Source organism: Chiloscyllium plagiosum, unplaced genomic scaffold, assembly GCF_037043375.1.
Source record: "Chiloscyllium plagiosum isolate Xiang-an unplaced genomic scaffold, Cpla_swu_hap1 HiC_scaffold_29, whole genome shotgun sequence".
NCBI lineage: Eukaryota > Metazoa > Chordata > Chondrichthyes > Orectolobiformes > Hemiscylliidae > Chiloscyllium > Chiloscyllium plagiosum.
The window spans coordinates 18,764,693-18,788,581 of record NW_028270167.1 but is presented as its reverse complement, the minus strand read 5'-3'; the positions used below and the strand labels follow the sequence as shown (position 1 = coordinate 18,788,581).

Here is a 23,889-nt window from a genome sequence, read left to right as displayed (position 1 = left end):
TCAGGGGCAACTTTTTCAAACAGAGGGGTGCATATGTGGAATGAGCCGCCAGAGGAAGCAGTGGAGCTGGTGCAATTACAACATTTAAAAGGCATCTGGTTGGGTATATATGAATAGGAAGGGTTTAGAGGGATATGGGCCAAATGCTGGCAAATGGGATGAGTTGGACCGAAGAGTGTGTTTCTGTGCTGTTGTACTCTATGACTCTGTGACCCTTGTTCAGGAAGGATTAGAGTCATAGAGATGTACAGCATGGAAACAGACCCTTCGGTCCAAACTGTCCATGCCGACCAGATATCCCAACCTAATATAGTCCCACTTGCCAGCACCCGGCCCATAACCCTCCAAACCCTTCCTATTCATATACCCATCCGAATGCCTCTTAAATGTTGCAATTGTGCAAGCCTCCACCACATCCGCTGGCAGCTCAATCCACACACATACCACCCTCTGCGTGAAAAGGTTGCCCCTTAGGTCTCTTTTATATCTTTCCCCTCTCACCCTAAACCTATGCCCTCTAGTTCAGGACTCCCCAATCCCAGGGAAAAAAAATTGTCTATTTATCCTATCCATACCCCTCATAATTTTGTAAACCTCTATAAGATCACCCCTCAGCCTCCGACGCTTCACAGAAAACAGCCCCAGCCTGTTCAGCCTCTCCCTGTAGCTCAGATCCTCCAACCCTGGCAACATCCTTGTAAATCTTTTCTGAACCCTTTCAAGTTTGACAACATCTTTTCAATAGGAAGGAGACCAGAATTGCACGCAATATTCCAACAGTGGCCTAACCAATGTCCTGTACAGCCGCAACATGACTTCCCAACTCCTGTACTCAATACTCTGACCAATAAAGGAAAGCATACCAAACCGCCTTCTTCACTATCCTATCTACCTGCGACTCCACTTTCAAGGAGCTATGAACCTGCATTCCAAGGTCTCTTTGTTCAGCAACACTCCCTAGGACCTTACCATTAAGTGTAAAAGTCCTGCTAAGATTTGCTTTCCCAAAGTGCAGCACCTCACATTTATCTGAATTAAACTCCATCTGCCACTTCTCAGCAGATGGTCCAGATCCTGTTGTAATCTGAGGTAACCTTCTTCGCTGTCCACTACATCTCCAATTTTGGTGTCATCAGCAAACTTATTAACTTTACCTCTTATGCTCGCATCCAAATCATTTATGTAAATGACAAAAAGTAGAGGGCCTAGCACCAATCCTTGTGGCACTCCACTGGTCACGGCCACCAGTATGAAAAACAACTCTCCACCACCACCTTCTGTCTTCTACCTTTGAGCCAGTTCTGTATCCAAATGGCTAGTTCTCCCTGTATTCCATGAGATCTAAGCTTGCTAATCAGTCTCCCATGGGGAACCTTGTCGAATGCCTTACTGAAGTCCATATAGATAACATCTACTGCTCTGCCGTCATCAATCATCTTTGTTACTTCTTCAAAAAACTCAATCAAGTTTGTGAGACATGATCTCCCAAGCACAAAGCCATGTTGACTATCCCAAATCATTCCTTGCCTTTCCAAATACATGCACATCCTGTCCCTCAGGATTCCCTCCTACAACTTGCCCACCACTGAGGTCAGGCTCACCGGTCTATAGTTCCCTGGCCTGTCTTTACCACCCTTCTTAAACAGTGGCACCACGTTTGCCAACCTCCAGTCTTCCGGCACCTTACCTGTGACTATCGATGATACAAATTACATTTAAATCAGTATTGCTGACCCATTACATCCAGAGAGCTGAAATGTCCCTTTCTCCCAAAAAGCCATCAGGGATTGATTGAATGTTTGTAGCTTATAAACAAGTCAATTCCAGATAATGAAGGAATCAAACATTAACCAGGTAAAGAGAAACAAAAAAGATTTAGCATTCCTACAAGAAATTTTGGATATATTTTGACACCACTGTTTTGTTTACTCTGAAAGGTAATATTTCAGACATTACTTAACCTCATTAGCGCTGAAATGCAACCTTTCTGCCATCAGTTGATATCAATTACACAGACGAGCTATAACTTGACTTCCCTAATGGTTAGCAACTGATATTATTGTCATTAATTAACATTGATTGTAACATCAGAGTGTTCAAGCATTTACATGTTAACCGTCATTTGACTTCCTTCAAATCAAGAAAGTGGAGTCAGTATCAAGATGAAACAGATATACTGAAAAAGCAGAGTTTGGAGAAATGATCTGTCCTGATACATGTGTAGGAGATAAAAATAGAAATTCAAGATCTGGCAAGCTGTCTCTGCCCATGCCAAAGTGACATACATGCAAACATCTTTTATGAAGTTGATTGAAACTGTTGCTAGCTGAACAGATTAGCGTTGTAGTAAACATACCTGCTGAAGTGCAATTCCTGTTAGTGGACCATTACAGAGTTCAATTTATATGCATCATGCAATAGCTAATCTCCTCACCATAGCAACAAATGCTCAGGAAGAGTTGTAGTCTTTGGTTATGATACATGCACTGAATGCACATTCCACCAATGCTAATGTCACAGAGCCAGCTGATCCACAATTTCCAATAGAGGCACTCAAGGCCCAGGCCTGATCAAGATCACCCATCATGAGTATCTGAAGTATCCACAATGTGAACCTCATAATCTTTAACCTCCCAAGCTGAGATAATCAGGAAATGGCAGATTTATAACATCAATTCCTCATTATGGACATATTCAACATCAAAACTACTTGCGAACTCTATAACATACCTGCAGTTCAGTGACCAAAATAGACAATAGAGTTAGGATTAAATACTTGTGGCGTTATAAGTAAAATGTCTGTAGGTAATATTCCAGCAGTACTTACTCATACATTACGAAACCTCTTCAGGGACCACTATGGTAGATAAATAGGTATAAAAAGCATGTACTAAAGATTGACAAGAGAATGATTTATCATTATTTCTGTTAAGCTGGGTAGAAATGGAAATGAATTGTTTAATGATTCTAATCTTTGACCTGCCTTTGGCATTATTTGTTGCAGTAAAGGGAGGGGAAGACATGCAAAGTTGAAGATAGAAGGTCTTCAGCATGAGAAAGATATTGAGAAGTACTATTGGATTTGGGGGATGGAAAAGATTCTTCAGGTAAAATAGTCTTTTTCTGAGAACTCTGGCACTAGTGATTGATAACTTTCCTCCCCCATTTATATCTCTCCTCTTCATGAAAGACGTTTTATTTCATACTCTCGAAGCTACTCATAACTGCAATTATTTAAATTTAGATATAGTAGGTACTCTGGGAAATTCATAGCTTGAAAGAGATTAAGCTGAGAAATTATTCTTAGATTTATAATGAAGAATGCCTACCACATGTTTACTTTGATAAGACTGCTAATCACACATGACATCAAATGTAGAGAGGGTGATAACCTCAATAAGGTTCAGACAAGCTTCCTAGATTAGTTCCTTATGGCAAAGCATACTAATGAACTTGCCGTAGACTCAAGATCTTGTAGCAAACAGAGGACACCTTTATCCCATCAGTTACAGTGAATTCAGACAAGTTCAGGAGGTGAAAAGATAAAATTTCACAACTAATATCAGTGGTTCAGAATATTCCACATTAATACCTTGGCAGAATCTGTACATGGTGATGGTTAGCAAACTATCTAGATTAGTTTTATGTCTGACATTTGTTGGCTTTAAATATTCTGACTTTTTCAGTAACAAAGTACTTCACTGAACTGTAGATGTATTACAGATTTTCCAACCAATTTGGATCTGGAATCTGTCCAAGGTCATCAATGATGAGGAATTAATCTAATGCATCTGTCATTTCCTGATTTTTTTTCTCCAAAAATATTATTACCCAACTTATGCCTTAAATGACCTTAATGGCCTTTAACATTCCAGTAACGTCATTTAAAAAATTACTTTGCTTTCTCCTGATGCTATCCACATGCTGCTTTTTTGTTCTACTGTTCTTTCTAACATACTACCAGGTGGTGCTTAACCAAAGACAAATACTTTAGTCTTAGGGCTTCACTTGGATAATGTTTGAATGGACCTTCCAGAACACATTTGATCATTCAATCCAACTAGTTCATAACCTTATCTATGCTTCACAATAGTTTCCTCTCACTTTACTCCATTTAAACCTATCTGCATAATAGTCTATTTTCTTATTTCCTCATATACTACCCAACCTCCTCTTAAATGCAAAATGCTGTTTATTGTAATCACTCTGTGAGATAGTTTCACATTGTCACCCTTATCGAGCTAAATAGGTTACTCCTGTATTCCCTCTTGGATTTAAATCCTCTTATATTTGAGCATTAATTTTGAAATCTCAAATATAGATTAGATTACTTACAGTGTGGAAACAGGCCCTTCGGCCCAATAAGTCCACACTGACCCTCTGAAGAGCAACCCACCAAGACCTATTCCCCTACATTTACCCCTTCACCTAACACTATAGGCAATTTAGCATGGCCAATCACCTAACCTGCACGGGAGGAAACCAGAGCTCCCGGAGAATGTGCAAACTCCACACAGACAGTTGCCTGAGGTAGGAATTGAACCCGGGTCTCTGGCACTGTGAGGAGTAGTGCTAATCACTGTCCAATTGTACCGCCCATATAGTGATTCACTGTAGATTATAACTCAGTCTCGGTTACATTGTACGGTTTTCAAATATATTCACCAGCCCTGACATCAATAGAATGATTACGTTCCAAGCAGCTTTAACATGAGATTTAGATTTGTTTATGTTAGAATGTGTTCAACTGTTCTTTGGCTCCCTTTTGCCTCAGAAGCTGCTGGGGTCAAAATCTAGGCTGGAATATCAGTGCATACTCCAGTGATAAAGGGTTGCATTGTCAGGGGTAGACCAGTAAGTATTATAGAGATAACCATATGACCACATCTGCTTGATCAAATGGATGCAACTATCCCACATAAGATCTAATTAATGAAAAGCAGAAATTACCAACACATATTTCTTAATTCCATTAATTTATTAATATAATTGTAAGGTCAGAGATCTTTCTGAAAAAATTCACTGAGCTGTTGGCCTACAAAGCAGCAATTTGAAAATAATTGTCTGTGAAGCATTTTGAGGATGTGAACATCACAATATTAAAGCAGTACCTTCCTTATCATATAATCTATAGCACCATAAATCCAGTGGTAAATGTTCCTGAGAGCTTTGATCATTTCCACTGGGGTCAGGAAATACATTAGGTATGTTCTGCTGATCAACAAAATGACACAACACACCTTGTTCACAGTCATTTCAGTACAACTCAAATCTGCTGTAGTCACATTCAATTACTCCCCATGCAATAAAGATGTTGGCAGAAAAATCTGCCAAGTAAACCACCAAAACGTGTCAGGACATATTTCTCGTCAATGAATAAATAACCAACTTGACATCTTGCCACATTATGCTTCATTTAATTAATGTAATCTGTAAACCTCTTTAGCAGGCATGCAGGTACTACCTTTGGCTCCAGGAATAATTATGTGCCTACTTAAAATCCCATTATGCCTTTCTTATGCCCTATTTAATGAGTGAGCCTCCACTGTGCATGGATGTAGCTAGCAATTCATTACACAAGTTTACACACACAATTGTAACACTGGGTCATTTTTGCTTGAATTTGAAAGGAAGGCAAGTTTGGTGATAGTTTGGAGTGGCTTTGATAAAACTGAAGAGGAGTTCAGTTTCAGAAGTTAGATTTTAGTATGTTGAAGCAAAATAGCAGCTCTGTATTGGTCTCTGCAGTCAGTGGAAATGACCAGAGTTAGCTCCATGGTCCAAATTTGGGATCAAACCACATGCTTACTGTCAATTTTTCTATCCAAAATGTGCCCAACTTGCATTGCTTTCAGACTTGTAGTAGTAACTCTGCCCATTTTGAGGAACTGCAATCAAACAGTAGTTGCACCAAAAAAAGCTCCAACTTGCCTATAAAACTGATATTACAACAAGAAAATCCTGCTCAACATTGAGGCTAAACACCATTCAGGTCTGACACTGAGTAATACAAGATGATGCCCGGTTGATCATTATTCTGGGCTGACATAGTTTATTCCATTTGTGGTGGTGGTGCAGCTCTAATAACTAACATTCAATGACCAGGCCAAAGGACTGGATGTGACAAGATGGCCTGCTATCAATTACCGAGTCGATCCAAAAGGAAAGACTGGTCATTGTGGTGCAATCTCAATTACCGATGCAACTATATTCAAGAGGAAGTGATTGGTTTCAAAGGAAAAGAGCATATCAGAAATAGTGACATTTCAATTGTAGATCTAAATGCAAGTCCAAAGTTTGTGTTCAGATTCTTCCAATCAGTTCAGACTTACTCCACGTTGTATAGACTGAATCCCACGATAGATCCTGGATAATTTTCAGGAAACCTTTATACTCCATAACTTAGTGTAACTAATCAATGCACCATGATGCATAACACTGTCAATAACTAGCCTATTGCTTTCTTCCAATGTACTGTAAATGTGACGATAAATGAATGAAGGTTGATAAGTTTGCTCATGAAGGGGGTATAGATATATTAGAAAGGTTGGCACTGCAAATTACTTCAATTTGGATTATCATCGGAATTTGAGATAAAACATAAACTGGTCACATTAGTTTTGTCCCACCAAAAATGAGATTAAATTGTGTCCCTGGTATGTGGACCCGCGGTGCAAAATAATGGAATGGGACAAGAACAGGTATATTGGAAAGGAAATATTCTAACAATCGGTGATTTTAATGACAGCAAGCCCCCTCACCCAACTTCCACACCCCACACTCATCCCCATGTACACATATTGACCCCACACGCTTTTTATTTCACTTTAGAACTACATATATTTAAAACAAACAGTTTTCAAACAAGGAGGCTATTTCGGGCAATGAAGACAGGAAAACCCACACCCAGTCATGACACCAAGCCTCCGTAGAATTTGGTTTCCTCTTGTAATGTGCTCCTTCTATTTTATGTTCATGTAATTCACTTGCACATGTTCTCCACAAGAGCTCTAAGAGGGAAAGCAAAATTCGAATTCAAAATTGAAGACCATATCGGAGATCCAGGGACCCAGAAACTATCTGTGGAGTTTTGTTGATTGCAGACAATGCAGGTACTTGCATAATCACAGAATTTTATGTATTTGTAACTATTTGTAACTATTTATACTATCATGATTTTGGTGGAAACAACAATTCAGCTTTAACAGCTGTTGTTATGTTGCTACTATCTTATATCTGCTGAGTAATCACAACACAGTGATACCTTGCCCACAGCGTACAGGAAAATCTCTACTATACAATATTTCACATCTTCGGACTGAATTACATTTGATTGGCATGTACTATTAATAGTGTTGTCAGATAGTTCACATTGATACAGATTTTTTCATGACCACCGAACATCCCAAATTAGTTTACAGATAATTAGGGACTTTTGCAGCATAGTCACTATTGTAGTTGAAGAAATGCAGCATGAATTTTGCATGCAGGAATCTCCCACAGACACAATATGATGATGATCAGATATTGTGGTATTGACCAAAAGATCATTGGCCACAGAATCAGGGATAATACCCATGATTATCTTTGAAATAGTGACCTGGAATCTTTTATTTCCATCAGGACAGGCCAAGGCAACTCATCGAAAATATGGTATCTTCAAATTTTATGCACACCCTCATTATGACACTGTTATCCTTGATTTTTCTGCTGAAGTCTTGAAGTGGGGCTTGAACTCATAAGGTATGAGCTCTACCAGTGAACCTCAGGTGACAGACAATGAATGTTTAACATAGTCACATCTACTTCAGTTGCCACTCTTTCAATGAAGACATCATCCATGGAGGTAAATGTGTCAATGGCTCCATTAAAATAATAGAGATGAATTTGATACATTTGGATAAACATTGGATAACAACATCATCAGCAGCAATCACTTCCTATTGAGTCACTGGCTTCATTTCTGTTGTTTCAGCAATGACTTGATGCAATATTATTAGTGATATGTGAATCATGATTTGGCTTAGAAATTGTCTTCTGCTCTCAACTTTGGCCTGGGGCCACCAATAATGGTCAAGAGCCAAAGTCTTTTAAACGAAGAAGGTCAGCCAGTAAAGGCAACAGCACCGTGAGCTCACAAGTGGAAGGAGATCAGTAGGGGTGAGGGCACAGCAATGGAGGGGCAAGTGATGGTCAGCAATCTGAACATAGAACAATGAAGAATACTCCTGACTCTTTTGGCTCCTCAATAAGATGGCTTTACAGACAGATAATTTGTCCACTTGAGAAAATGATTGCAGTGCACATGTTGCATGGTATGACCATTGCAATCAAATTTGAAAACATAGAAAATAGGAACAAGAGTAAACCATTCAGCCCTTTGAATATGCTGTGCCATTCAGTATGATCATCCAACTCTGTAACCTGTTACTGCTTTTGCCTCATACCCTTTGATTCCCTTGGCCCTGAGAACTATATCTATCTCCTTCTTGAAAACATTCAATATTTTGGCCTCAAATGACTTTGTGTGGCAGGGAATTCTACAGGCTCTCCACTCTCTGGGTGAAGTAATTTCCCCTTAGCTCAGTCCTAAGTAGCCTATCCTGTGTTGCTTTGGAGTCCCCAGTCACTGGGAACATCCTTCCTGTGTTTACTGTTATGACACGGGGTAAACTCTCCTGCTTAATTTAAAACCAGCAACACAGAAAAGATTTATCCCTTGCAGTAATCTGTGAAAATTCAATAGACCAAGAACTAGTTAAAGTAAAAATTAACATCTTTATTTCTTAAAGTAGAACAGAGAATAATTAACTAACAACTATTTACAATTCCTTCCTCTAATATATCTTTTACCTTCCCTTCTATAATACTAGTTTGATAAAACTCCCGATTCTGATTTACAAAATAAAACTTCTTATCTCAAAACCAGCAGCTTTCATTTTCTCTGAATTCCAGTCTTCTTTTCTTGTTTTTAGGGATTTCTGCTTCACAGGTTACTGATTGATAAAGGTACCTTTAAGAGAGCTATATTTCTGGCAGTCTTTTTTTCACGCTGGTAGCTTGGCAGTTCTCCTCTCAACAGTTCAAACTTCCTCAGTCTTACATCCCTAAAGCATCGAATTGTGTCATTACCTTTTAAGATTGTCAATAGACTAAATTTAAACTGAATTGGAATTTGATATTTTTGGGGGTATAATTTAAACTGATCTGCCTGATTCGAATCTGTTTTGTCGTTTCCAGGCAACCAGCTAATTTAGCTTTCGATTATGTGTTACATTGTTACCTTACTGAGAACACTTGGTGCTGTCAGGTAGCTCTACCAGCATTTAACTCTCTTAATGGTATAGTACACCCACATCTCCATAACAATACCCTGTTAGACTTTTATAGGTTTCTTTGAGGTTGCCTCATTTCTCTAAACTGCAGCAAAATATTGTACAGGAGCCTGAAATGGGAATGTAGAAACCTGATTTGCATCAGTATTTAGGCTCAATAGCTGTTTCAGGCTGAACACTGGATGGCTAAGTATGCTCTTCACAATATGATATTCCTTGGAGAACCCAACTGAAAGCCTTCCCGCTGCTTTAGGTTCTTCAGCACGAATGTTGTACCTGGAGGAAAAAGCCTGCTCATAATAATTTCCAGACACAAGTTCATTTTCACACCCCATTCCATTGTAAGAAACAAAATACATTTGTTTCTCCTTACAACCTAATACAAACATATTGTTAGAGATTATTGGCATAAGCTCTAGGACATGTTGCCAATTCAGATATCACACATGCTTTTAGTAGTATTCTTAATAAAAACAGTTAAGTGAAATGAACAATTTACTTACCACCAAATGTGTTCTCATAAAGGGGCCACAATGGTATTGTCTTTGGAAGACACCGCAGTTTAGACTTGTTTTTCCCAGGAATTGAACAAAATTGGACTTCAGTCAAAATTGTTGCAGATCCAGACCATTTTGTTCCCCAGAATGTTATTTTGCTTAAATAATTTATATCAATCAGATAATTTGAATTACACACTAATTTTATTTAAATTCTCTCTCTGGATAGGGGTTAACTTGCAAGACTAGAAGTTACTTCCCATTCATGGTTGCCCTGAGAAGATTTGATGGGTTTTAAACCAACAGTTAGTGGTACAATGGACTGGCCACTTAAGAGGGCAATAAAGAATCAATCATGTGTGGGACTAGAATCACTTCACTGACCTTGAGCACAAAATCTGCACCAGCAATCCAGTACTTGCCTGAGGGAGATGTCAACATTCTCATGAACTGCCTTTCAGGTAGTCAAAGGGCAGTGACCTTCTCTCCAGTATTTAAAAAAACAAAGTGCTGGATAAAAGATCAACAAGATCAACAGCTTCTACAGGGAGAGAAAGGGAATCCAATATGACTCTTCTTCAGAATTCAATTCATTGTTTTCATCAATATCCTGGCTAATATTTATCAAATAAACAACATCACATAAAAATAAATTCTGGTCATGGTTACATAGCCGCTTGCAGGAATTTTCTACATCACTGACTTCAAAAATACTTCATTAGCTTTGGGATATCTAATGATTTGAAAGATGCATTTTTTGCTTTTACTACATAACCAGAATCGTCACAGTTTCCTTGCCTAAAGGAGAGATTTTTTTTAGTAAAAATTATTTGTTATGATTTCCTGTTGCCAACCTGGCAGGGTTGATTTGAAATCACATGCTCTGGATTATTGTTCCAGTAACATTATAATTCAACGACTGTTGGCATTGAATATTTGATGGTGTGACCAAAAACCAAATCAGCACCTTCCATGTTTCTGTTGGCATTACTATTCTCATAAAAAGTATAGTATATCAGCCTGGATTCACAATCAGTAGCAAAGTGCAGACTTGGTCACCACAGATCTAACAGTCTCTACACTGTGTATTTCCTCTTTCCCATTAATAAATTTAAATATTTGATTTTGTTGTAATTTAAATAAGCATTATACATTTGATTACAATTGACGAATGGGGACGCTGTTTCTAAAGTGTGTTTTGGCTATAACGCACCAACATTTTAAGTGCTATTTGTGTTGAGCGATTCTTCTTTGTGCAGGGTCACACAGGAATCGAAATACCATCCTATGGAAGCAATGAGTGTATATCAATATGTTTTGTTCACTTCTGGTCAGCCATATAACAAAGAAGACCAATCTAAAAGAGTTACTATTATGTTTCCTTGCTAGTAGTCATTGAAGAAGTCTTGCTCCAATTCTACAAAAGAGTGTTGTGACTGCACCTGGATATTGTGTGCAGTCCTGGTCCCCTTGCCTCAGGAAAGATATGCTTTCCATAAAGTTACCATACTGGTTCTTGGGAAGGTGTGACTGCCCTATGGATAGTGATTGAAGAGATTGCACCTATATTGCCAGCAGATGAACAACGAACAGGATTAGGCCATTTGGCACCTCGGCATTTCAGCCACTCAAGCCTGCTCTATGATTTAGTAAGATCATGGTTGATCTGCTTGTTACCACAAATCCACATTCTCACAACCAACTTGCTTAGAAAGAACCCTATACATCTCTGCCTTAAAAATACTCAAAGGCCCGACTTCCATCACCTTTCTGATGAAGAAAGGGCTTATGCCCGAAACGTCGATTCTCCTGTTCCCTGGATACTGCCTGACCTGCTGCGCTTTTCCAGCAACACATTTTCAGCTCTGATCTCCAGCATCTGCAGACCTCACTTTTTCCATCACCTTTGCCTATTTATCCTATCCTTTGCCCCTCATAATTTTGTAAACCTCTATAAGGTCACCCCTCAGCCTCCGACACTCCAGGGAAAACAGCCCCAGCCTGTTCAGCCTCTCCCTATAGCTGAAATCCTCCAACCCTGGCAACATCCTTGTAAATCTTTTCTGAACACTTTCAAGTTTGACAACATCTTTCCGATAGGAAGGAGACCAGAATTGCGTGCAATATTCCAACAGTGGCCTAACCAAAGAATGGTGAATAATTAGAATTCTCTATGCCAGAGGGCTATGAGAGGTCAATCTCCAGCTTTTTCCAAGACAGAAAGACTAATAACGTCGTAGTTACTAATGACATCAATCAATATGGGGATAATGTGAGAAAAAAAAGTATTAAGGTTAACTCTCAGCCATGATCTAAAGTGAAGGGCAGGTTTAAGAGACTAATGGCCTTCTTCTGCTCCTACATCCAATGTGCTTCTTCAGAAGCACTATCTCATTCACATATTGCATGTGAACTATAATGCTTTTTGAGTTAGCACAAGTGGATGTTCCTGAAGGGAAACGAGTATTAATAATTGGTAAATGTGATGTAATCAACACTTTTTTTATTCACTCAAGGATGTGGGTGTTGTTGGTAGGCCAGCATTTATTGCCCATTCCTACTTGCCTTTAAGAAGGTGATGATGAGCTGCCTTCTTGAACCGTAGCAGTCATGTGCTGTAGGAAGACCCACAATGCACTTAGGGAGGCAATTTCAGAATTTTGACGCAGCATCATTGGAGGAAGCTGAGTCACTTGGAGAGGAAATTTCAGGTGGTGGTATTCCCATATATCTGCTGCCCTTATCCTTCTAGACCAAAATGATAGTGGTTTTGGAAAGTACTGTCTTAGGATCTTTGCTGAAATTCTGTCATGTATCTTGTAGGTAGTATAACACTGCTGCAACTGAGGAAGGGAGTGGATGTTTATGGATAACTATTAACCTAAAAAAAACATACAGTTAACCTAGGTGGTAAATAGAAGGACAGTTGTCTGACTTGCATTACAGTATGCAGTGTAATGATGGACAATTACTTAAGTAGGTGTCTCAAAGTTCCTGATGCTGCACTTTTCCAGACACTGTTCAAACAGACTGCCAGATCGCCATCATTGAAAGTTCCTGCCCCAGTCAGCACAATTAAAATTAGCACTGAGCTGGCAATATTTCACTTAGTTGTTAGTGTTTCATTTACTATTAGATTCAATTGTCAGCAACAACCACAGCAGGCCTTGGCAGTGCTTCTGTAGCTATGTTTTTCAGTCCATTGCTAATGTTAACAGATTCAGTAATGCTGATTATCCACAAGTACAAATTAAGTCTTGATCCTTACCAAAATGGCAGAAAAAAGCAAAGGAACATAACTGCTTGAGCTTCTGGTGTGGAATCGCACCAGTGGGAACATGTATTAACAAACTATGCACACACAATTCACAATTATCCATTGAAGCGCTTTAACAGACATTAAAATTGCAGGCTGCACAACACCTGTTTGTATGACCCCACACACACAAGCAGCAACACTGCAAGCTGAGTGTTTACCCTGCACTTCAAATCTCTCCCTCTCTAAATCATGTTCGCAGCAGAATGTTCAGGAAAAGGATTTGCATGAATAGCTCTACATTCAAATAGTGTAAAATTAATGATCCAAGAGATCATTGTAAACTCAATCTGCTTGTTGGCCTCTTTGTTATTTTATAATTTGTTCCCTTCTCTACAGAAAAGTCACTGTGCACTCATATTTTATGAACTGGAATTTCTGGCTCAACCAACACTTTTGGCGGTTCAAGATCCACACGGACTAAATGAACTTAAAACTTTCATTCCAGACAGCAGACATAACACTTGTTAATTGATTTCAAATGTCCAGGTAACTCTATTTATGAAGATGCATTTTGCAGAAAAAAAACTTTATGAGAATACTGTTCAAAATATGAATATAACCTCACTTAATAACTTTGAAGATGTTCTAAAGCTGCTGGCATCGGGTTTTCATAATAAATCACCTGTACATAATCAAAACCAAACAGTGAATATTTGGATCTATCATTTAACTGCCAACAGTGCCTGGAAAATGTCAGAAACATGCCAGCCAATGATCAATGGGACTATTAACCCATTTCCTTTCATTTTTTTCTTTAACTCCAAACAGCTCAATACAAACATGTTAGAACTTGTTTTCATTTGTCATAAGGTGAAGGAATTGTTTACCCTCCTGCCATCTACCATCTTATTTGAAAAATAAAAGGTACACATTGTTCTGCAAAATATTCCCTCTGGAATCATTTTTTTTTAAACCCTTACTTTAATTATTACTGAAGGGCCTGTCTGTTTAGTCAGCAGATATTTGGGGGAAAAATTAACGCTGACCAACAAATACCATGGTTGTGATTATATCGGAGTGACTACAATAGCAGTCATTTTATCCAAGGGGTTCTAAAGATAGAAAACAGATGAGTATGGATCATGTGAACATTGAATTACAAATCCGGCTGCAAGATTGCACTCTTCATATATTTATCTGAGATACATGTAAAAGATAATTTGAAAGCTGTAACTCTCAAATTTCATTTTGTTAAGGAATCATGCTTCAAACCAAGTATTTGTTTGGCAAATTTAGAGTGCAAGTCTGGAATGATGGAGTTTTTAAATCATGAGGAAAAAGGCCCTTTGGCCCATCATGACCATGCTGGTCCTCAAGAAATTATTTATTCCAATCCTATTTCCATGACTTGGACCATAACCATGCAAACTATGCCATTTCAATTACTCACCTAAATACTTCTTAAATTTCTTGATGTTTTCTGCCTCACTACCCTTTTAGGCAGTAAGTACTAGATACCCAACTCCCTTTGGGTGAAAAACAGTTTCCTCAAATCTCCACTAAACCTGTCCTCTGCTTCTTACCTTAAATTGTGCCCGTGGTCATTGATCTCTCTTTTAAGGAGAAAACATTTCTCCCTGAGTAACTTATCTTTGGCTCTCATAACTTTGTGCACCTCAATTATGTCCCTCACACTCCATGCCCCTCACCTTTCTCTGCTCTAAGAAAAAACAACCCGGCCTGTCTAGACTCATTTTACAGCCCAGACAATATCCTGAGGAATCTCCTCTGCACCCTCTCTTGTCTAAAATCCAGTCTGACACAGTCTTAGAGGAAAGAACATAAAAACAAATTAACTAGGAGTATGATTCAGACTTTTGGCTTTTCAAGCCTGCCCTGGCACTTAACAAGATCATGGCTGATCTGCCCTAAGTCTCAACTTCTCTTCTGTGCCAGTTTTAAATGAATGTCCCCTTATTCTCTAACTAAGTCCGTATTTGAGATTCCTCCACTAATGGAAGCATTTTCTCAGCATCTACCCTGTCAAGTCCTGTCAGAAAGTTGTATGTTTCAATTGGGTCACCCCTCTTTCTTCAAAACTCTGACGACTAATGGCGAAACCTGTTTAGCTATTCTTGATAAGTCAACTTCTTCATCCCTGGAATCAACCTAGTGAATCTCTTTAGAACAGTCACCAATGGCAGCACACCCTTTCTTAGAATACAGGGGCCAACACTGCACACACTCCAAAAGCGGCCTTACCGACACCCTGTACAGTTATGTCAAAGCTTATTTATTTTTAAATTCCAAACCTCTAGCAATAAAGGTCACAAGTTTATCTCCCTTCTTAGTTACTTACTGAACTTGTATGCTTGTATTTTTTTTGTGTGTCTCATGAACAAGGTTCCTTTCTGATGGACTTTTTTGGAATCTTTCTCCAATTAAGTAGTAGCCTACTTTTTGCTTCTTCCCATTGAAGTGCATGACCTCAAACTTTCCTGCACTAATCTGCCAGGTTTTTTTGCCTACTCATTTAAACTATTTATAACCCTCCTTTCCTTATCACAACATGCCCTCCCACCTGTTTTTGTATCATCAGCAAATTTGGATACATCACAGTCTGCCCTCTCCTCCAAGTCATTTATACAGATTATAAATGATCCCTCGGACTAATCCCTGAGACTGTCGACTACTCAAGCCTTTCCAACCTGAAAAAAGACCCATTAATCCTGACTATCTGTCTTCTACATGCTAGCAAATCCTCAATCCATTCTAATATGTTATCCCCAATACCATGAACTCCTATATTGTATAAGAACCTTTTATTTGACACTTATCAAGTACCTCCTGGAAACCCAAATATGCCACATCTACTGGTTCACCTTTATCAACTTGTTATATCCTCAAAAGTTTCTAGGAAATTTGACCAACATGATTTCTTTTTCACACAACTACGTTGACTCTGTTTGATCAAGTTAAGCTTTTCTAAATGTCCTGCTATTCCTTCTTGAGTTCTGACAAAGGGGCACTAGACTTTAAATTTTATCTCTTTTCCTTCCCTAGGTGCTACCAGATCTGCTGAGTTCCTCCAGCAATGTCTATTTTTGTTTCAGACTAAAATCACTAATCTTATTTACCCTACACCAATTTGCACATGGCTTATGGAATAACCCAGAGATGATTACCTTTTTGTCTCTGTCTGTTCCAAACTGCTCATAATCCCTCAGCAGAACCTGTTTCTCTTTTCTATCACTGTCATTGGTACCTACATGGACAATGACAACTTGATACTTTCACTCCAATTCTAAGTTCCCTTCAGTCCAGAAGAGATGTCCTGAGGCAGGCAGGCAACACAATCATCAGGATTTTCTGTCTTCATTCTGAGAGTTATATCTTTTCCCCTAACTATGTTATTCTCTACTACTGCTACATTTCTGTTTTCTGCCTCCACTTGAATGGTACTCTGCATCAATTGTTATGGTCAGTTCACTCATCCTCTATGTATTTTGTGCCCTTGTCCATGCCAGGAACAAGAAGCTCACACCAATTGGACAACGGCTATGGCTAAGGCTCCTCCAAAGTTATATTCTGTATCCCTTTAACTGCCTCAAATGCAATCACATCCTCCTGTCTCTTAACACAGACCAAAGTTGGTGTGATTAATCCAAGAGGAGTGACTACCTCCTAAAACACAGTATCCAGGCACCTCTTGCACTGCCTGACTTGTCACAGTGTCCATAGTTCAAATTCCAGCTCATCAACTCTGTGTTCCTCGAGCAACCAAAACTTGCTGTAGATGTGCCCATTGTGGATCACAGTGGCATCCACCAACCCCCACATTCTGCAGCTGCAACACATAGTCTTCGAGCCAACTCTATTCTATTTAATTAATTGATTTGGGTGCTAATTATTTTTAAAATGAGTTTCTTAACTGTTATCTCCAGCTCTAATATAGTCTCCTGATTTTCTATGATTTCAGATTTCAGCTCTGACTGATAGGTACAATTTGAAGAAGCTCTCTACCACTGCTTTTTATCGCTTACTGCTGCTGCCCTTCTCACGCATATCCATTCTTCTTTTTATGTCCTCACTCTCCCACATTATTCGAGGAGTTGCAGATGTTGCTCACTTTCCCACTCATTTTGAAACTGCTGTCAACTTTCCAGTACATTGGGGCAGCACAGTGGCTCAGTGGTTAGCACTGATGCCTCACAGCACCAGGGCCCCGGGTTCGATTCCAGCCTCGGGTGACTGTCTGTGTGGAGTTTGCACATTCTCCCTATGTCTCCATGGGTTTGCTCTGGTTCCTCCCACACTCCAAAGATGTGCAGGTTAGGTGGATTGGCCATGCTAAATTGCCCATAGTGATAGATGCATTAGTCAGGGGTAAATGTCGGGGAATGGGTCTTGGTGGGTTACTCTTTGGAGGGTCAGTGTGGACTTGTTGGGCCGAAGGGCCTGATTCCATACTGTAGGTAATCTAAATCTTAACATAGCCTGTGTTACCATATGTATTACGAATACAGATTTGGGTCAAATATGTTTACAAAGTCTCAGAGACCATCTTTTTGGACTCCTAGAAGTTGACAAATTTACCTAATTTAAATATTTAAAGAGCCAGTCATTTTCCTTCCGTGTTCTGGATAATTTACATTTCTTAATTACCAAGAGAGAACTGAGTTGGTGCTTGTGTCAAGGTAGGTAAATGCATCACCAAAATAGGGCTCTGCATGCAAGGCTGCTGGAAATGTCTGGCTTGTTTCTCATTTCAGAGTCATATTCTTGGAGATTGTTGACTGATTCATATGCTCCTCTGAGTCCTATAAAGAAATTTTGGAACGTCGATGGAGCATTCACGTGTAAATCAAGAGGAATATCTCAGTCTTTGTACAAGTTGGGTAATGTGCTCAACATGTCAGACTTAATGACAAGTGTTCTGTTCTGGAGCAGTGGATGTGGTTTGAATCTGATGAATTGTGCCTACACCTTGATTTACTTGGCACATTAATCATGCAGAAAAATAGTGAGAAAGGTTGCTGCAATAATGGTGGTTGTGTGGTGATGTTGAGTGAAAGACAAACAAGTTGTCGAACAAATGCAACTGGGAACAATGCACGTCTGTCCAGACAGGTATATGATTATCAGGTCAGGATGAATTAACAAACCTCCAAAACATTAAATTAACCTTGAAATGTTAACCTTGTAAATGTCTGGCACCAAACCTCTTCCAAGACTGACCATCACAAATACTGACCTTTAGCTGCCCAGTCCTTAATCGCTGGAATTTGCCCTCCAATGTTTCCCTCCTGCTTTAAGACTGACTTAAAATCTCTTTCTTTGAACAAGTATTTGATCGCCTGTCTCTTTTTTGTGAACTTGTGGAATGCATTACAGACATTTTGCTCTGTTAGAGGTGCTATATAAATTCATGTTGTTGCCAGATGCCCATTTTGTGCAGCGAGCTGGTCCATGCAAGACATTAATGATATGTGGATGTAAAAATGAACCACTAGCACTCCTCCCCACCCCTGTCATTGCTGCTTTTGAGAGGGATGCCTTTCTAGCCAGCCAGCTTTACGATCAGGTGTTAAAAATCCCCCTCATGTACAAGTGCAAGTTATTGGTAAATTATTATTCAGTGTGCATGTTAAAATAATTTCATAAACTAACCAAAGAATTTGATTTTTATTACTGCTAGTAATTCTTTAACTGCTTTTAACACAAAAGTTTCTGAGGAGGGAACAAATCTATGGTATCCTTTCAATCTCTCCTGCTGTAACTTCAGTGCAGCCCCTGGAGAAAGATTGCAAGCATATTCCAAATTCTGACAGAGCTCTTTAAAATATGTTGTGAACAAAGCTTGCCTAAAAGGAGTTTGTTTTCCAAGACAGCCCCATGCTGGGCTACGCATACATAGGCAAACAAAAGATGATTAAAATCGTGTTAGGGAGTTGTTTCTCTCAGACGCATAAATAATGGACCAATTTAATAACACGTCTCATAATTCAAGAAGACACATAACGTCTCAGAGAGACAATTTGGATCAGGAAGAGAATCTTTTTAAAAAAATGAATAAAGTCACAAAGCAGCAGATGTAACAACCCTAGGCTGAAGAACATGCTTTACAGAGACTCTGCTCCTCCATTGATGAAGATGATTTATCGTAAAATGCAAGTGGTCTTCTTTATAATGCAATCAACTATTGTACAAAATATATCAAAACCAATCTCGTCAATCTGATTTTTCAATATTTGACTTAATAGCAAATAATAGGTTATAATTTAAATCAACTTCCTCGCAGTGTTACTTGAATCCATATTTCAAGAGATGAAGGAAAATGTGTATGTGCAAGACATGGATAATCGATCTGGATCACAAGGGAGGTGTGTTATCACTGTCAAAGTTCTGACTACTATATATGTTTCTTTTTCATTATTCATTCATGGGATGAGATTTTCGCTGCTGGGCCAGTATTTATTGCCCATCCATAGTCACCCTTGAGAAGGTGGTGGTGAGCTGCCTTCTTGAACCACTGCAGTCTGTTGGTGTAGGTGCACCCAGAATGCCATTAAGGAGTGAGTACCAGGGATTTTGGTCAGTGGCAGTAAAGGAAAGTTGAAATATTTCCAAGTCAAAGTTGTAAGTGATTTTGAGGTGAACTTGCAGGTGGAGAACTTTCCAGGTATCTGCTGTCCTTGTCCTTCTAGATGGTAGTAATTGTGAGTTTTGAAGGTGCTGTCTAAGGAGCCTTAGTGAATTTTGGTGCACCCTAGAGATGATCCACACTGTTGTCATTATGTGCCAGTGGTGCAGGGAGAGAATATTTGACAAGTTGGTACCAATCAAGTGGGCTGCTTTGTCTTGGATGGTGTCAAGCCTCTTGCGTGTTGCTGAAGTTGCACTCATCTAGGCAAGTGGGGTGTATTACATCACACTCCTGATGTGCCTTGTAGGTGGTAGACAGATTTTGGGGAGTCAGGAGGTGAGTTGCTGACTGCAGGGTCTCTAGTCTCTGACCCACTCTAGTTGGCATTGTATTTAAATAGTCAATCCAGTTGTGTTTCTGGTAAACGATAACCTCTAGGATGTTGATAGTGGGGAATTCAGCCATAGGAAAGCCATGGAATACCAAGGGGTAATTATTTGGTTCTCTCTTGTTGGAGATCGTCATTGCCTGGCACTTGTATGGCACATATGATACTTGCCATTTGTCAGGTCAAGCCTAAATATAATCCAAGTTCTGCTGCATTTTGATATGGACTACTTAAGTATCAAAGGAGTCATAAATGGTGCTCAACATTGTGTAATCATCAGCAAACTTCCCCATTTCTGTCCTTATGATTGATAATGCAGCTGAAGATTGCTGGGCCTGGGACACTGATTAATATTTGCAAAGATGTCCTAGAGCTGACTGACTGACTTTAAACAACAACAACCATTTTCCTTTGTGCCAAAATTACTTCAAAGTCTTTCCCCAATTCCCATTGACTTAGTTTTAGCTTGGGGCCCTTAATGCCAAATTCCAGCAAATGTGGCCTTGATGTCAAGGGCATTTCCCTTCTAGTGTTCACCACTTCTTTCCAAGTCTGTAATGAAGTCAGGAGCTGAGTGCCCCTGGCGAAACCCAAACTGAACTTTAAGGAGCAAGTTATTGCTAATCAAGTGCCACTTGAATGGACTGTTGATGATACCTTTTATCACTTTACAGTTAGAGTTGTTATTGGCCTGGTTCAGTTTGTCTTGATTCTTGTGTACCAGACATATCTGGGCTAGCAGAACTGATATATAAAGAGAGATTAAATATGTTAGAAGTATACTCACTGGGATAAAGCTATAAAATGTTAAAAGGACCAGACAGAGTAATTGCTGGAAGGATGTTCTCAATGACCAGGGCATCCTGAACCAGGGGATTCTTTTTACGGAGTTGGAATTTAGGACAAATGTCTTCACCCAGAGAGTTAGTAAGCCTGTGGAATTCTTTGCTACAGAATACTCTTGAGGCCAAAGCATGAAATGTTTTCAAGAAGGAGCTGGATATAGTCCTTTGGGCTAAAGATATCAAAAGGTATGGACAAAAGCGGGAAGAGGGTAGAGAGGGTTAGATGATCAATCATGGTCATACTTTTCTGTGTTTTTAAATTTTCTACATTTTTGGGAAGATGCAAGTGCCACCACCACTTCTGAGCCTGTGTCAGGACATTCCCAGAGGTAGCGATGGTGTTGTGTGGAACATTGTGTAGTATGGAATCATTTAGTATTTTTAAGTCACATTCCATCAGTATGACAATGTCAAGCCATTACTTAACTAGTCTGTGAGACAGCTCTTCAAATGTTGGCACTTAGCCCCCAGATGTTACTCAGGTGGACTTGGCAAAGTCTACAGGCTGAGTTTACCCTTGCCATTTCCACTGAATGGGTCGATGCAAGATGATTGTTCAGTTTTCTTATTTCTTTTGAAACATTTTACTGGTTAGATACAACTTAGTGACTTTCTAGGCCATTTCAGAGGGCAGTTAAGAGTCAACCACGTTGCAGCAAATTTATTTCCCTCAGTCAGTTTTTAACAACAATTGATGAAGTTTTGTGGTCATCATTAGATTTTTAATTCTAGAGTTTTAAAAATTCAAATTCCACCATTTGCAATGGTGACATTTGAATGTAGGACCCCAGAACACTTGGCTCAGTAGTCCAGTGATAATGCCACTGCATCATAACCCAAGGTGAGTTAGGAAATCAACATCAATCCATTAGTAGTGAGTTTCCACACTGCTGAAGAGAGTATCGCATCTGTATCAGAGAGGTTAACTCCTACAGTTAGAAAAATATAGCCACTGCCATTTTCGAATTGCTGTGTCAGTAAGGATCACAAGTGAATCATTAATTGAGTTAAACCAATGATAAACAGAATACCTCACACATAGCTGCATAACGTATTTTAAAAGTTCCATCTAGTTTACTGTTGCAATTGAATTATACATAATGTTAGATAACATTCTCTGATAAAGCATCCAGTGCAAGAATAATGGGGGTGAAATTTAGTTCAGTAGTGCCACTGCACACCTTCCTGGCAGCACATACTTCTCTGCAAATTATTTGCTGCATGGTCTATGGTTCATAACTTTGAGAAGAGTGCTCATCTGGGCATCTTAGCAAATGCCAGAACAACTGTGTTAATCCTCTCCTAGCATTGCATGGCCCCTCTGGTCGATTTGATGCCCATTTTCCAATTTTGAGTCCTTAGTTCCATTCAACAAATTCACTCACCAGTCACAAAAGATAAAAGTATTCAGCTGCCATGGTGCCCCATTGTTATTGTTAATTAGAGACTCTTTCACCCAACTTGTAGATATAGTCATTTAGTATGATTTCTGTTATTGTGAATTTGTGATTTGGAGGCATAGTGGGGAGTTACCGGATTTGCCAGGGATTGTTTCCACATCTATGCAGGGATGGTAGATGATCTGATCACCTTTACTTACAAGGGTTGCAACTGGAATGGGAGAAGAGAGGCAATGCCTTGGCTTTGCTATTGAACAGGGCAAGAGAGAAATCTCTGCATGATAGCCTCTGTCCACTTTAACCTAAACCCCTCTAAGAGACAAGGGTCTGTCTAGCTGAACAATCAATGCTCTCAGCAACTCACTGTACATGTTTATCTGTACCCTCCTTTATGTCAAACCATTGAGGTTCTCATCATAGTCTTCTGTTGCAGCTGTACCCTCAAACTTCACTCTTCAAATAAACCACCCTTTACTGCTCAGGCTTAACTGCAGCTCAGTCATACTTGGTCACTTACCACATGCTGATCCTAGTTTACGCTTGTCTTCAAGCTTGTCTTCAAGCACAACATCCGTATCTGGACTGCTAGCTGCAATTGCCAGATAAAGAAGCAAGAGACTAAGCTAAGGTTCATGGGGGATTTGGGATGAAAGGCAACCTGTCCTCTGTAACACCAACCACATATTGTTCATCATGTCAGATAGCAGGGCTATGGTGAGGTGGATGTTAAGAAGGGCTAAAGTCATACCGTCAGGAATGTAGTTATCCTGAATGGTCTCAATGGCATTGGGTACCACTTTGTGCTTGTCACTGCCAACGTATTATGTGGAGCACCCTCTCCTCCACAGGGTATAGGTTATACAGACAAATTTACCTATGCAGCTCTGCTCTACTCTCTTCTGTTGTGTACCACTTTGTCCTATAACAATGGTGGGATCAGTTAGCTCAGGTGGCTGGACAGCTAGTTTGTGATGCAGAGTGACACCAATCGTCGAGAGTGTGGCGCTGGAAAAGCACAGCAGGTCAGGCAGCATCCGAGGAGCAGAGAAAGTATATTCCTGTTAGGGTGAAAGGAACGGCAAGTAGGTATAGGGAATGCTGGATGACTAAAGAAAATGAGGGTTTGGTTAAGAAAAAGAAGGAAGCATATGTAAGGTATATACAGGATAGATCGAGTGAATCCTTAGAAGAGTATAAAGGCAGTAGGAGTATACTTTAGAGAGAATTCAGGAGGGCAAAAAGGGGACATAAGATAGCTTTGAATAGAAGTAAGAAGAACCCAAAGGGTTTTTACAAATACATTAACGCCAAAAGGGTAACCCGGGAGAGAATAGGACCCCTCAAAGATCAGCAAGGCGGTCTTTGTGTGGAGCCGCAGAAAATGGGGGAGATACTAAACAAGTATTTTGCATCAGTGTTCACTGTGGAAATGGGCATGGAAGATAGAGAATGTGGGGAAATAGATGGTGACACCTTGCAAAATGTCCATATTACAGAGGAGGAAGTGCTGAATGTCTTG

At 39.5% G+C, this 23,889-nt stretch overlaps 2 long non-coding RNA genes across 2 annotated transcripts in view; one reads left to right on the top strand and one right to left on the bottom strand.

Annotated features, from left to right (window-relative positions):
• LOC148142261 (uncharacterized) overlaps positions 1–23,889 on the top strand; it is a 217,878-nt gene that overhangs the window by 176,797 nt on the left and 17,192 nt on the right. The window contains exons 2-3 of the long non-coding RNA XR_015752046.1: positions 3,005–3,107; positions 7,007–7,112. This is a non-coding gene — a long non-coding RNA (uncharacterized LOC148142261). The remainder of the gene's footprint in view (positions 1–3,004; positions 3,108–7,006; positions 7,113–23,889) is intronic.
• Positions 1–23,889, bottom strand: part of LOC148142262 (uncharacterized) — a 34,116-nt gene that overhangs the window by 5,224 nt on the left and 5,003 nt on the right. The window lies entirely within an intron of this gene.